The 12,877-nt window shown below is 39.1% G+C and overlaps 1 protein-coding gene across 12 annotated transcripts in view; it reads right to left on the bottom strand.

The window, feature by feature from the left end:
- The window catches only part of GLIPR1 (GLI pathogenesis related 1), a 55,988-nt gene extending 53,824 nt beyond the window's left edge, over positions 1 to 2,164 (bottom strand). For 6 of the 12 annotated variants that reach the window (XM_021092047.2, XM_021092048.2, XM_005664000.4 and 3 more), the window contains exons 1-2: positions 1,808 to 2,164; positions 1,430 to 1,567 (exon numbers count right to left, since the gene is read on the bottom strand). The gene's annotated coding sequence lies outside the window, so the exon portion shown is untranslated. The remainder of the gene's footprint in view (positions 1 to 1,429; positions 1,568 to 1,807) is intronic. The other 6 variants (XM_085025103.1, XM_085025105.1, XM_021092049.2 and 3 more) reach the window with 1 other exon arrangement.
- Positions 2,165 to 12,877: the final 10,713 nt, after the last annotated feature.

Here is a 12,877-nt window from a genome sequence, read left to right as displayed (position 1 = left end):
AGTGTATAAGTCTTTAGCCAACGTGGACCACCTACTTTTTGCAAGTTTCTCCTGATATCAGAGGCCCTTTTCCCAAGACAAAGTCAAATTTACCATTCTAAGATTTTCAGAGGTGTTGGGAGCTGTATTAACATGTTACCTATAGGCCTGATAAGTCCTGTCCAAAAATTGAGGGTTTTTTGTTGTTGTTGTTTGCTTGCTTGCTTTGTTTTTTCCTGAGTCTCTTAAATTTTGTTCAAACTCTTGCTTTTGTTCTCCTTTTCAAAGCCCTGTCAACATGCTATAAGTAGTGTTCTAGAAAGAACATTCTTCCCTCACTGGGGTCCCAATTTAGCTCAGCTCTGGGCACTGCCAAACAGGCTTCAGGTTTAGAGGAGCCTCCCCTATAAGTGGAGAGTTGAAATCTTTCCAATTAAATAAGTCTGAGAAACCCAGCTGGCCATTCTCATTTAGCCCCTGATATGAGATAATAGCCATGGAAATTGCCCTGCTCTGGAAATGGCTTCTGGCTCAAATTATGTGCCCTGTCTGGTTTTAGATGGTTATAGCCAGGCCAATGTCCTGTGCTCCAGAAAATGACATGCAATTTTCTAGTTAATCCTTACAAGGAGGGGGAAGTCCTGAGCTCATCTAGAGGAGTTAAATTTTGAAGCAACATAACCTTACTTTCATTCTACTCCTTTTATTTTCCCTGATGTAATAGCACAAATACTTGTAAAATATCATTCTTCTCCATTTTTTCACAAGGTAGCTATAAACTCATTCCAAAGTCATGGTAAATAGCAATTGATAAGCTCTAACCATTAAAAGGATGCCTTTTTGCTTTGGTATCAACCAACCAGGATTACAATGCAATTGCAATGAAATTTTTGTCTGTCACAGCAGTAATGATTTATGATAATTACTAAGATTATGACTGATATTATTTACCAAGATAGGGTTAGTTTCATTTGGTAAGTTCCAAATTATATGGAAGTTCCATATAATTTCCAGAATGTGTGTGTACATTAATATTTACTCATATGATACACTCTAAGAAGTTTTATCACTGTTTATTCAACAGTGCTTCCCATGTAATTTAATATATGAAATAAGCCTAATTAATTTTTCTAAGATGGAGAAAATAATTTGAGGTATTGCAGGGACTCTTTGGAAAACCTCAAAAAAGTTAGCTGGAGTTCAAATGGACTTCATTTAGAATTTGATTTGGGGGAAGTTTGTCAAAAATATTAAAAAGTTTTGGCCAGTAATAAGTTTGGTCTTGGAGTTTTACATATGCCAAGGATATGTAAGACCATAAATGATGTAATTAACATAGCAAGGGTAGTAGTACATGGTGCAGGGTCTCAAGATAACCCTGTCTGAACCCCTGGTGGGGATCCTAACAAGTTCTGTGGCCACACATTGTTAAATTATATCTTCCACTCACCCGTGGACTCATAGCTGTAGTCACATCACTTATCCAAAATGCACCTCAGAGGACTTTCTTTAGGGATAGTTGAAACATTTCCCCATTCCCCAGAAGACAGAAATTCAAGACAAAACACAGAAGTATGCAAACGCTAGCCTGCAAAGAAACACACAAACCAATTCACAAATTTGGTAAAAGTTCAATAGCTCTTTTCTTTCTCCGACAGTTTATCCCACTCAAATACACTACAAACTGCTTATTCTGGAGAGAAATCCCCAGAGAAGAGATGCAATATTTCATCACTCCAGCAGAGAACCCCAACTCAAATGGCTTATTCTGGAGAAAAAGCACAGACAGGAAATAAAGGTCCTGGCTGTATATACTGGAGTGACTTACCCTACTGCATGGAGCCTCAAACGTGGATTCCTTGCTCCAATTGCCAAGTGCTGGGCAGCTTGTGCCACCTTGGGGAATTTTGAAGTAAAGATCCTCAGGACAAGATGTCCCAGCAGCTTTTAGGTCCTTGCCCCCAAATTCTTCAATCAGAGCCGGCAAACCATGAGTGGTAACGCTCCCAGCTGGCTGCGACAAAATTTGCTGTAAAGTCCAAACTCCCCATGACAAGCTGATAAATCAAAGGACTAGTTGCTGGGGCAAAGAATAGCAACTTTACTTGGAAAGCCAGTAGACCAAAAAGCTAGCGTCCCAAACAAACACTGTTATCCGAGTCAGAACTCAGGCTTCTTTTATACTAAAAGGGGCGGGCGTAAAGTCAAGCATTTCCTGGTTCAGGTGGAGGTGTTGTGTTGTTTCTTCTGGCAGTTATCCACAGGTGGGCCTGGTCAAGACGTTTCCTGAGAGTGAAGCAAAGGTATTTTAACTTAATCTTCATTACTTGGAAGGGAGGGTTCCCAGGGATGGGCCTTAATGTATAATTTAGGCTTACAGGCAAGTCCTTTCAGTGATTAACTTGAAATAGAATACAGAGCTTATTACTCCCTTAATACAGAGTCAATGATAGGGACATCAGTGATTTAATGGGCAGAGGAGGGGATGGATCTTAAATATCTGAAGCAAAGTCCTGGAGCGACACCCCAGGGTGTGTGGCAGATGGCAGTCAGGACAGGGCAATAATCTTTGCTACAGAGTGGGAGGTGGGGGCATGGTTGGGAGGTGGGAGTAGGGAAAATTACCAGATATAGAAGGGAATTGAAGTCAGGTTGGCTCATCTGTTACCAGGGAAACTAGCAGAGGCGCGTGCCCAGCACCGTCCCTTTGATAAGCTATCCTAGGGGAGATGTTCTAATCTTCAGAACAGTCACTAGCTGGGGCCTGCTGATAAGGATCTATGACTAAGAGGAAAGGTCAGTCCTGCAGTAGGGAGTAGGTGAAGCAGGAACTGGTTAAGTAGGTGAAACAGTAATTGAGAACAAGAGAAAAACCGTCTTGAGTGATCTGCTCATACATTTTCATAAAACATTGTGTCAGAAATAAATACATCTCCTTGAAAATTCCATTTATAATGCACTCTCATCAGATCTTAAATAATGGACATTTTTTAAAAGTCTTTTATGTACAGTTACTGTTTAACTCAATGCTTTTGCAAAAGTGTTTCTGCAAAAATATTTCACCTTCAGAGAAATTCATGGAAAACACTTTTGACAAGTAGAAATTTCTGATAACTTTAAAATCATCCAACTGAAATTAGGTAAAAATTTCCAAAACTAATAAAAAAAATTTGATTCAATCAGAATGAGTATAATTACATGGGACTGAATAAAATGATGGGCATTATTATAATTTTTATGACATTATTTTTTATTTTATTTTATTTCTTTTTAGGGCCATACCCATGGCACATGGAGGTTCCCAGGCTTGGGATCTAATTGGAGCTACAGCTGCCTGCCTATACCACAGTCACAGCAGTGCCAGATCTGAGCGACATCTGCAACCTACTCCACAGCTCACAGCAATGCTGGATCCTTAACCCGCTGAGTGAGGTCAGGGATCGAACCCAAAACCTCAGGTTCCTAGTCAGATTCATTCCCACTGTGCCATGAAGGGAACTCCCGTGACTTTTTTGTTTTAGGCATTGCTAGTTTCCTTATGTTTTGCTTTTCCAAACCTAAGGAAACTTCTCTGTGTCTTGCAGCATTTTGGTAAAGTATACCCTTGTAAACAAAGATGAACCATTCACTTTTCCTCCATGATTCCTCTAGAATTTAGAAACCTTTAAGTATTGTTTTCATGGCAATATAGTTGGTTATTTGCATAAAATCATTAAGAATCTATTCTCTTTGTAATAGACACAATTGAAAATTTTGGCTATATTACCAAGGGATTGACTGGATGGTCATATTTGAGAGAGGTATGCATAGACTCAGATATGACCGGACAGTTTTAAGGAACTAAGGTTGACTGTATGGAGACAATAAAAGAAAAATCAACCTAGTACCTTGTTTTGAAGGAGAAAATGTCCTAAGATTGAAATAGAGTTTTAACTAAAGAACAACACCCCTTGGCTAAGAAGGCAGCTGCAAGCCTTTCCAGCTATGCTCATCACTATACCACCCTTCTTGTAATAATGTAACAACTGTGCGCCCTATAATCCAAGCCAGCAGCCCTGTTAATCATGTACCCAACATTGCTTTTCAGTTCTGCTTCTGTAACCTTGCCCACTCAGTTTCTTAGGGAGGAACACTGTCTGCTTGGGGATGGGGGGAGGTCCAGGATGCTTACATGGGAAAATCAAGACCTTGTAGTGTATAAAAGTTACTGAGAAGAAAGACCTGATGCTCAGACTCTGGAGGTGATTCCTCTGAGCCCACACCGGTGCTGAATAAACCTTGCTTTTCCATATCTCCGAGAGCTGTTTGTCTCCTTCCACTCACCCCTGTTGTGATGACTATGCAAGTTCCAGCCAATAGAACCTAACCACCCCACCCATGCTTCTGTAAATTTGCTTCTGCATCAGCAATCCTGCTTGTACCCAGTCAGCAATCTTAATCCTGCCTATACTTACTCTTGTCTGTTCCGCCGAGCTTGGACCCAGAAGAGCTAGCCCATAAAAGTCTTGCAAAACCTTTCCTTGGGGCTCAGACTCTGGAGAGTGATCGCCTCTGGGCCCGCCGGCAGCATAATAAACCTGAGTTCTCCAACTCTCCGAGTGCTCACTTCGTTTCTCTTGGTTTCTTGTTGGAGCTGATACACAGTGGCCATGAAGCTGCTGTGCAGCGGCCATAACAGTTTCAGCAAAGTAGTCTTAAAAAAGAGCTTATATAGTCAATATAGATTATCAGGCCAAGTTTAATGCAAACAAATTCATTTTACTAAGATTATTTTTGATTAAAAAATGGAGATGATTGTTCCTTTCTCTATGTCAATTGTCTTTAAGGTTTTGTATGTATCTGTAAACTGGACTGGATCCTGAATTCTAGTTTCTTCAAATATCTGGACCCTACAAACTAACGTTTCAAATTTTTCTTACCCTTATGATTTAGAATCACTTAAGAACAAAGATTGCCCTTGAATCTCCTTGAAAGGGACTATACCAGGTCCTCCTCACTACCCAGAAGGCAGCCAAACTTCACAGTGCTTGAGCCAAAGAAGACTCCACCTGACATCTGGTCCTGTACAAATGCTGGAGATGTTCAGATCAAATTGACTAGGAAGAGATAGCTGACATCAATGCAGACTGCTTCCTCCTGAGGCACCAGAGTTGCCTTCCTCAAGCAGAGCCTACCATATAAAGATAAATCAGTTACACACACCTAACAGGCTCTTGCCCACAATTGCCTGCTGTAAAACCACAAAGTTTGCAAAATCATCCTGCAATAAACCCTTTCTTTGCTGCAAACACCTGCTGTCTGGTGCCCGATGCTGGGTTAAAAATCTCCACCCATGATCTTTCTTCCCATATCAGTACATTACAATTCAGTCTTCTAAATTCTCAGGCCAAAATCTAGGAATCCTTTTGATTTTTTTTTCTTCTCTCACTGCTCATATGCAATCCATTGGCAAATTGATTGACTCTCCCTTTGAAATACATCCAGAGTTCAACCACTTCTCACCACTTCCCCTTCTACCAACCTGTCTTCACCTCTCTCCTGGATTATTGCAACAACTTCCTAAGTAGTCTGCTTGCTTCCTCCCCTCCCCCCTACATTATGCTCTTCTCCCAGCAGTTAGAATCATCCATGTACAGTTAAGTCAGTTATAGCCTCTTCTGATCACTTGGAGATTAGCAACATGAAAAAAACAGTCTGCATTGTTTCCATTTTTGCTGGGTGAGTAGCAACAGACAGGTACAGCTTCTGCAGGTTGCAGTTTAATAGCAGCTTTCTAGAATTCCTAACAGCCAGCAGTTGTATAAAAGACGCTGCTGGCATTTGTAACACAGCACAGCACTGGTGATGGTTTTCAGATCTGGGCTTGCTCTAGGAAGCTTAGTCTGGGGACTTGTTGGGCATCTAAATATAACTTGTGTGGTATTGGCATTGGTGGTATAGTGGTGAGCACAGCTGTCTTCCTAAATATAATCTGTGTTTACAGGTAGGAATATAAGAGATAATGTAGCCAATATAATCTTACAGCACTGACATTATCCAGTGTTTACACTATTCAGCTAGCTACACATTTTAGCCCAATTAATTTCTCATTTCTAAGAAGGAAACTATTTTGAACTTGCCCCCTCTAAGGAAATGGTAGTTTCAACAGCAATTTTACCATTTCCTTTGAATGTTTTTTGTTGTAGTTGTTGTTTCAGTTTCCTTGTTAAAGCATCTTCTAGAGCATGTTTTGTCATCTGTGGTTCTGGGACAACTACATTATGTTTTTATTACAGGCCTTATAGGGTTATTTGATTTATTAAATTATGCATATATATATTTAATATAAACAATTTTAATATAAAATTTAAGAAATAAATTTTTTTTGATATTTAAAAATTTTATTTAACAAATTTTAATGATTTTTTGAGTAAATTTTTTCCTGCAAAATAAAGAGAAATTATCCTTTCTTCCTGTCAGCTCTATCAACTCTAACTTCATACTGTTCGCTCTTTTTTTTTTTTTTTTTTTTTTTTTTTTTTGGTCTTCTTAGGGCTGTACCTGTAGTATATGGAGTTTTCCAGATCAGGGGTTAAATCAGAGCTGTAGCTGCAGGCCTAAACCACAGCCACAGCAATGCCAGATCCAAGTCATGTCGGTAACCTACACCAGAGCTCATGGCAATACCAGATCCTTAACCCACAGAGCAAGGCCAGGGATCAAACCTGTGTCCTCATGGATACTAGTCAGATTTGTTTATGCTAAGCCATAATGGAAACTCCCTGTTCATTCTTAGATGATTAATCAAGGGGTGGGGATGACAAGCAGCCTCCCACCTCAAGATACAAGGTATATATTTGAAGTTTTTCATCTGGTGGTGAGTAGGTCTGTAGGAGCCAGACCAGTTTTCCTGGGTCCATAGGCACCTTTTTTGGAGTTCTCTGGTGGCCTAGTGGTTAAGGATCCAGTGTTGTCACTGCTGTGGATTGGGTCTCTGCTGTAACATGGATTCAATCCTTGGCCCAGGAATTTCTATATGCTATGGGCCTCTGTAAATGGTGAAAACACCAAACATCTGTTTATAAGTGGTGATTACTATAACATTAATAATAATAAGAAGAAGAATCTTATTAGTGTAGGGATTAACAAATTGGCCACAAGCTCCTCATATTTATTCTAGTCTTCTTACTCCATCCCTAGCAGGAATAATAAACTTCATTAATCATATTCCATTGCACTAGCTGGGCCACGTTATTTGGAAAGGATCATTCAAAGAAAAAAAAATTATAATAAACATGAATGTGAACTCTCCTCTATTTTTCTTCCATACTTGGGGACCTTTCCTTCTGGAGTTTGTACCACTTTCACCTTTATTCACATGGGATAGGCCTGGGATATACATGTGCTAAATTCTTTTGCTTCTGTTTCCTCTGATAACTGGCAGGTATGGCTTTCAGTTCTACTCAGTGGTAAATCTTGACATCCATGGATAGGTGCACAGGTTTGGGTGGGTGAGTACACAGGCCATAGCTGAATGTAACTTAACCAAGCTTTGGTTCTTTAGTGGCAGTTTGGGGTCAAAGTCCTGACTAACAGTAGAATATTACTTTGGTTTCCATAATTCTCACACAGCTAGGGAGTGTGTGTCAGGGAGAAGGAGCGGAGTGAGATGGCTGTGATATTCCTAGGTCTCTGGGTTAACAGCATCTTTGTTAGATTAGGGGTCTCCAGAGAAATAGAATGAATAGGACATATATAGATATATAGAAAGGGATCTGAGGGGTAATCTTACATGATTACAGAGAACGATAAGGCTCATGATTTGCCATCTGCAAGCTGGAGACCCAAGAAAGCTGGTGGTGCAGTCTTAGCTCAAGCCTGAAGGCCTGAGCTGCAGGAGTACTGGTGTCTGAGGGAGAAGATGAATGTCCCAGCTCATGCAGAAAGAAAGAATTTTCCTTTCCTCCACCTTTTTGTTCAATTGGAGCCCTGAGCAAACTGGATAATGTTCACGCACATTGTTGAGGGGATCTTCTTTACTCAGTCTACTGATACAAATGCTGATATCTTCTGGACATACCCTCACAGACACACCCAGAAATAATGTTTTACCTGCTACTGGAGCATCTCGTAGTTCAGTCAAGTTGATACATAAAATTAACCATCACATCAGTGTAATCCATTTCTTACTACAAACCTAACTAGATAGATCAATGGAATAAAAGCCCAAAAGTAAATGCAAATATTTATAAGAATTTAATATATCGTCAGCATTTTACCAAATTATATTTTCTTGAAAACAGAGCAGATATGTAACTGCCTGACGCTAAGAAGGGTGAAAAACTCTTCATATTTTACACACATATTAGAGATTCCTAATTCATATTTAGTCTGTCAAAGCCTGTGGGAATTCCTGTAGTGTATAGTAAAGAAATCAGTTTAACTTTGTTTACTTTAGTATTTTCAAGTGCTGAAATTTAAAATTTAAAATAGTTTTTGGCCAGAATTGCAGTGCAATTTTTTTGGCCTGGTATGTGTCCAAACAAATCTGGGCATTAGATGATTATTCAAAAAGTAGTTTCAAGACAATCAGGTATCCAAAAAAATTATACACCATGACCAGGTTGGGTTCATCCCAGGTTCACAAGGATGGTTCACATTAACAAAAAAAAGTCAAAACTCATATGATCATCTCAATAGATGCACAAAAAGCATTTGACAAAGTTCAACATCCATTCATGATCAAGACCCTCGCCAAAGTGGGTAGAGAGGGAACATTCCTGAATATAATTAAAGCCATTTATGATAAACCCACAGCAAATATAATACTCAATGGGGAAAAACTGAAAGCCTTCTCACTCAAATCTGGAACAAGACAAGGATGCCCACTCTCACCACTGCTCTTCAACATCGTTTTGGAAGTCTTAGCCACAGCAATCAGACAAACAAGAGAAATAAAAGGCATCCAAATAGGAAGAGAAGAGATCAAACTGTCACTGTATGCAGATGACATGATACTATACATAGAAAACACTAAGGACTCAACCCCAAAACGCCTTGATCTGATTAATAAATTCAGCAAAGTGGCAGGATATAAGATTAACATTCAGAAGTCAGTCGCATTTCTGTATACCAGCAATGAAATATTAGAAAAGGAATACAAAAATACAATACCTTTTAAAATTGCACCCCCCAAAATCAAATACCTCGGAATACACCTGACCAAAGAGGTAAAGGACCTATATGCCGAGAACTATAAAACTTTAATCAAAGAAATCAAAGAAGATGTAAAGGAATGGAAAGATATTCCATGTTCCTGGATTGGAAAAATCAATACTGTAAAAATGGCCATACTCCCCAAAGCAATCTACAGATTCAATGCAATCCCTATCAAATGACCCATGACATTTTCCACAGAACTAGAACACACAATCCCACAATTTATATGGAACCACAAAAGACCCAGAATCGCCAAAGCAATCCTGAGAAACAAAAACCAAGCAGGAGGCATCACTCTCCCAGACTTCAAGCAATATTACAAAGCCACAGTCATCAAAACAGTGTGGTACTGGTATCAAAACAGATAGATGGACCAATGGAACAGAATAGAGAACCCAGAAATAAACCCTGACACCTATGGTCAATTAATCTTTGACAAGGGAGGCAAGAACATAAAATGGGAAAAAGAAAGTCTATTCAGTAAGCATTGCTGGGAAACCTGGACAGCTGCATGCAAAGCAATGAAATTAGAACACACCCTCACACCATGCACAAAAATAAACTCCAAATGGCTGAAAGACTTAAATATACGACAGGACACCATCAAACTCCTAGAAGAAAACATAGGCAAAACACTCTCTGACATCAACATCATGAATATTTTCTCAGGTCAGTCTCCCAAAGCAATAGAAATTAGAGCAAACATAAACCCATGGGACCTCATCAAACTGAAAAGCTTTTGCACAGCAAAGGAAACCAAAAAGAAAACAAAAAAGACTACTTACAGAGTGGGAGAAAATCATTTCAAATGATGCAACGGACAAGGGCTTCATCTCTAGAATATATAAGCAACTTATACAACTCAACAGCAAAAAAGGCAATCAATCAATGGAATAATGGGCAAAAGACCTGAATAGACATTTCTCCAAAGAAGATATACAGATGGCCAGCAAACACATGAAAAAATGCTCAACATCGCTGATTATAAGAGAAATGCAAATCAAAACTACCATGAGATACCACCTCCCACCAGTCAGAATGGCCATCATTAATAAATCCACAAATAACAAGTGCTGGAGGGGCTGTAGAGAAAAGGGAACCCTCCTGCACTGTTGGTGGGAATGTCAACTGGTACAGCCACTATGGAGAACAGTTTGGAGATACCTTAGAAATCTATACATAGAACTTCCATATGACCCTGCAATCCCACTCTTGGGCATCTATCCGGACAAAACTCTACTTAAAAGAGACACATGCACCCGCCTGTTCATTGCAGCACTATTCACAATAGCCAAGACATGGAAACAATCCAAATGTCCATCGACAGATGATTGGATTCGGAAGAAGTGGTATATATACACAATGGAATACTACTCAGCCATAAAAAAGAATGATATAATACCATTTATGGCAACATGGGTGGAACTAGAGACTCTCATACTGAGTGAAATGAGTCAGAAAGACAAAGGCAAATACCATATGATATCTCTTATAATTGGAATCTAATATACAGCACAACCAAATCTTTCCACAGAAAACAAAATCATGGACCTGGAGAATAGACTTGTGGCCCCCTTGGGGGAAAGGGAGGGCGTGGGAGGGATTGGGAACTTGGGGTTATCAGATACAACTTGGAATGGATTTACAATGACATTCTGCTGAGTAGCATTGAGAACTATGTCTAGATACTCAGATTGCAACAGAACAAAGGGTGGGAAAAAAAATGTATACATGTAAGTGTATCTTGGCCCCCATGCTGTACAGTGGAAAAATAAATAAATAAATTTTTAAAAAGACTAGATATATTGGTTTGTGTTAGCTTTGGTAGTTTTAGTTTCCTGAGATTGGTGTGCATGTGGCTGTCAATTAGGTATCAATAGGCTCATTTCCAGAAACCATGGAAGTTCCCTGGGCCAGGGATTGAACCCATGCCACAGCAGTGACAATGCTGGATCCTTAACCTTCTAGGCCATGAGGAAACTCCTGAAATTGCTTTTTTTTTTCCCCCTGGGATTGCCCAGTTTGTGAATAGCTAAAGACATTTATATTTCAGTCAGCAGACAGATCCCAAGGTTACATCACTTTTTCCCCATGGGAGCAACAAGTTATAATTAGGCTTTCTCTGGTATTGACAGTTTTTTTGGTCTTGCCTTTGTGATTGAAGCTTTGACAAAGACAAAAAAAGGGCTAAAAGACAAGGTTATCCACAAGTACAGGCCCAAACTTAGATATTATCATATCGGGGAATGGCATTTTTTAACACAAGTAGTATTAGAAAGGAAGGACCAGGAAATACAACATTGAAGTAATCCTCTCAACAACTCATATCAACCACAAAGCAGCAGAAAAAAAAATTAAAGTAGGCATTTTAAGCAATTACTAGACAAAATAGGTGGAGTGATAGAGCATTAAGTAATGTTTCATATTAAAAGAATATATTTCAACTCACATTGAAGGATGATAAAGGGACATCACCAGTGAAATTGTTTCTAAGAGATGGAGTTGGCAATGAGAGAGATAGAGATGAAAGATGTAACTTATGTCAAAATTACCCAGGTAATTTTTTAGATAATTGTTGTTTCAGTCATTATTTTAAGCATAGAGATTCAATTATATGTCTCCAAGATAGATAAAATTCCAGTAATCTGTGACTTGTTATACAAATATGACTGCTAGAATTTCATTAATAAGAGTGATGGGCTGGATCGGCTCTGTCTCTCAAACTAAGGCAGATTTGGTGCTTGAAGGGTCTCCCTACCCAGAGGAAGGGAAAATTCATGGACAGCTTGAATGTAGGTTGGAATGAATAGGGGGAGAATTTGGTCATGCCATATTTGCTGCTCACTGTCTGGAATATTTCTCAAGTATGTCTCCTCTGATAGGGCAAAGGAAAGGTGCAGATGGAGAAAAAGATAAATGATGGCAGAATCATGCAACCCTATACGGGCATTTTAAAGAAGAGCAGATACAAGAGAAAGTGCTCTAAGCATTCTTACTCTGTATTGTGTGCACCCCTTAAGGAAGAATCTTGAGAGAAGACTCTAGCACTGATCTGATCACTCTGAGCCTATTGCTATGGACTTGGGCAAAAAGTATCCCTGTATGGGCAATAATGAGTGAACATGGTGAATGTAGCCAATCTCTAGTGGGATAGTCATAATTTGGAAATAGAAGTGGGAATAATAGTTTATTTAATCAGTGTTGAATTTTTTCCACAAGAACTCAGAGGAAAATTTACTTGACAAAATAGCCAGCCAGCCCATGAATAGAAAGGCAAAGCAGATACCATGTTTTAGAACCCATAAAGGTATTGAAATGGATGCAAAATTCCTAACAACAATGGAAAGGATTTGAGATGGCCTTACCTTGTATAAATGAATACATTTCACGCATAAAGCAGAATAACATGGCTTTTGTAAATGATTTCTAAATCTTATATGAAAAATATAGTCTTGGCACAACACAGTGCAATGGTAATTGGATAAGAAGCCATGATCCAGAATGAAAAACAAAACTGATTTTTTATGAATTAGAGATATAATAAAGAGAAAGCTGTAAAATGGAAGTCCATGAAGAGTTTCTGTTCCTGGATCTCAGTCAGGGGTGAGAGCTGCAGAAGCTTTGTGAACAGACAATCTAAACTCAGAAAGCTTTGAGACAGAAGGGTTATGGACAACTCATCCCTTTAGATAGTTAGAAG

The sequence above is a fragment of the Sus scrofa genome, chromosome 5, assembly GCF_054392235.1.
Source record: "Sus scrofa isolate SSC_HxYL_T2T_F1_AM1 chromosome 5, Sscrofa_HxYL_maternal_Yorkshire_Landrace_v2.0, whole genome shotgun sequence".
NCBI lineage: Eukaryota > Metazoa > Chordata > Mammalia > Artiodactyla > Suidae > Sus > Sus scrofa.
Note: the sequence above shows the minus strand (reverse complement) of the source record. Positions and strands in the feature narration are given on the sequence as shown.